Source organism: Lipotes vexillifer, unplaced genomic scaffold (genome assembly GCF_000442215.2).
Source record: "Lipotes vexillifer unplaced genomic scaffold, Lipotes_vexillifer_v1.1 scaffold82, whole genome shotgun sequence".
NCBI lineage: Eukaryota > Metazoa > Chordata > Mammalia > Artiodactyla > Lipotidae > Lipotes > Lipotes vexillifer.
The window spans coordinates 1,417,541-1,420,742 of record NW_006783121.1 but is presented as its reverse complement, the minus strand read 5'-3'; positions in this window follow the sequence as shown (position 1 = coordinate 1,420,742).

Genomic DNA, 3,202 nt, shown 5'->3' with positions numbered 1-3,202 from the left:
GGGGGGCGGGGGGGCGGGAGAAGGCAATGAGGGTAGCTGTGGTAAGCACCAGCTCCTAATCATGCCCCTCTTCAAAACCAGGATTGGAGAGTTAATGTACCCTCTTCCACATAACTACTTCAGTAACCAAGCAGGATTCTACGGGGCCTTCCTGAGACAGACCCATCCCCCCTATCCTCTGCTTTAGCTCCTCTCTGAAGTACCTAGCTAACAGAATCTGATGCACATTTCCTGAGTTGTTTTACAGATGCTAAAATCCCCACCAAAAGGAAGTCATTAACTACTTGATAACCCTGAGCACATAGCTCCCAGACCTCCTGGAGCCTGAGGATTGATAATGTTAACCCCTGTGACCTGGCCATGTTAGCTCACCATCAACCAATCAGAGAATTGTGCACGAGCTGATCACATACTCCGAGACTCCCCTCCCTCACCTGGCCTTTAAAAATGCTTTGCTGGGCCAGATCTCAGTGCCAGAGACCCAAGCAAGATGTCTGCCTCCAGCCAGAGTTCGCATGGATGGGCATACCTCCTGATATGTCCATCATCAGCTTTTAGGACCCTGGGGTGAGCCACCGTGGCGACCACCCCATACCTCCCTGGGAGACCCTCCAACACCAGCAGATCCTGCTCACACTAAAGGATAAACCATAAACACTCCGAGGAAGAACCTACTCACTACTCCTCTACTCTTGGGTGTGTGATGGCCAGTGAAGCATCCACCAGCGCTGCAAGGGGTCCAGAGTATTTTTTCCTACCTCAGTGCCCAGTGCCTTCAAGCAGAAGTGGTAGTAGATTGTTGCATATCAGCCAATCCATTCTTTTCCTGAGACGGCAGGAAAACATATCAGCTGGGTTTCAGTGGAACTTGGCAGTGGGGACATCCAGCTGATGTGATATATACCTCATCAGAGTGAGGCAGGAGATAGATGGGCCTCGGGCTGAGCAGTTGGAGTTTGTCCCCTGTGGACAGATACTCCAAGATGAAGATAATAGCAGGAGCGAGGAGGAGCTGAGCCCTGTCCAGATTAGGGATAAAGAGACCACATATTTCTCATTCTCGAGGTCAAGGAGACCTTCCCTACTACACATACACAGGGCCCCCTCCTCAGGAGCCAAAAAGGGAGGGGGCGCCACCCCATAGTAGGTGATGTCAACCTACCCATAGGCCTCTGTGCTAGAATCCATCTTGGCTAAGAGATACACGTGCACACAGGGGAGGACCCTGAGTTAAACCAAATATGGACTGAGAGCCAGGCATATGAGATGATTGGCAGAGAAGACCCAGAAGAAATGCCCCATTATAAGTGATTCAAACTACCACAAAAGTGCAACTCTTTCTCTGAGTCTGCCTGGGTGAGTCTATTCACACGTCCTCTTCTCCTAATAAACACTTTACTTGCTTCACTACTTTCCATCTCTTTGTGGAAATTCATTTCTACAAAGCCGACAGGCCAGGGCCTTGTCACTGGCTACTGGTCCCTTGTGGTCTAGTGGCTAAGATTCAGCACTCTCATTGCTGCGGCCTAACTTCAGTCTCTGGCCAGGGAACTGAAATCCTGCTTCAAACCACTGTGGGCCAAGGCCACTGGAGATCAAGAGTACACGTATATCTTTTACCCCTTTCACCCCCTCTCCCACTGGTTTAGGTCTTCTTTGTCTCTCTCCTGCTACCACACAGAGATGATATAAAAGAGGCTCTTTGGCTATTTGCAAAAAATAAATAGATAGATAGATAAATAGATAGATAGATGATAGATAGATAGATAGATAGATAGATTGATACTTTGCTGAAACCCAGGGAGAATTCAGGCTTTTTGAACACTAGCTGTCCCAGACTCCTTGCTTGGCACCTTACAGTAAACACTGCACTTTCCTTCACCACAACCCGGTGTCAGTAGATTGGCTTTACAAAGTGTTGGTGAGCAGACCCGAGTTTGGTTCAGTAACAGTTCCTTAGGCAGCATCATGCTTTCCCAGCTTCTCCTTTCAATCACCCTCCACCTTGGTAATGAGCTATGTCATCGGTAACTTATCCCAAGAAAAGAAAGATAGGATAAATGGTAGAACTGGTCTTCTCAAGCCACAGCCAAAACAGTCACTGCAATCTGATTCTCACATGTTAGATGGTGTAGAATGACATTTCATATGCTCAAAGAATAGCGCCCTTAGTAAACTGGCTTGAGGTTTCTTGCTCTTTGTTTTTAGTAACCTCAAACTTACAGAAAAGTTGTAATTACAGTACAAAGAATGTTTTTGCCTTGAACCATTTAAGAGTCAGTTGATGCCCCATCACCCCATAATACTAGTTTAGTGCATATTTCCTACAAGCAAGTACATTCTCCGACATAACCACAATATTACCACCCAAACCAGGACATTCATTACTACCATCACTTTGTAGAGGAGCATAGTTTCCCACCCTAAAATATGTCTTTTTGGCATAATGTTTTAAGCTGGCTATTTTCTAAGAAACAGCAGACATGGAAGTTACTCAGTTTTTCTAGGTCTTTCCCATGTATGCATGTTATTACACTTTGATTTTCTCCTGTTAATCTGTCTCATGTCCATTTAATTCTTAGACAAGCAAGAAGAACATAGAGGGTAGAGGAAAATTTCTTTCTCCCTGACAGCTTCCTAAAAGCCCATTAAAGTTTTGCCAGTTGTCCCAATAATGTCTTCTAGAGTAAGAGGATCCAGTTCAAAATAAGGAGTTGCATTTAGTTTTCATGACTCTTTCTCCATCTTTTTTTTTTTTTTTTTTTTTTTTTTTTTTTTTTTTTGCGGTACGCGGGCCTCTCACTGCCGTGGCCTCTCCCGTTGCAGAGCACAGGCTCCGGACGCGCAGGCTCAGCGGCCATAGCTCACGGGCCCAGCCGCTCCGCGGCATGTGGGATCCTCCCAAACCGGGGCACGACCCCGCGTCCCCTGCATCGGCAGGCGGACTCTCAATCACTGCGCCACCAGGGAAGCCCTCTTTCTCCATCTTGATCCTGGGAAGTTACCTTAGTTTGGTTTTGACTTTCCAGACCTCGACACTATCAAAGATTACAGACCAAGTTGCTTTGCCATTTCTCCCTCAATCTGGGTTGTCTTCTGTTATATTCTAATGAGAATCAGGTTATAGACATTTGGCAGGAATATTACAGAAGTGATGCTGCATTCTTCTCACTACATTTTATCATGTGCCATGTAATTTCTG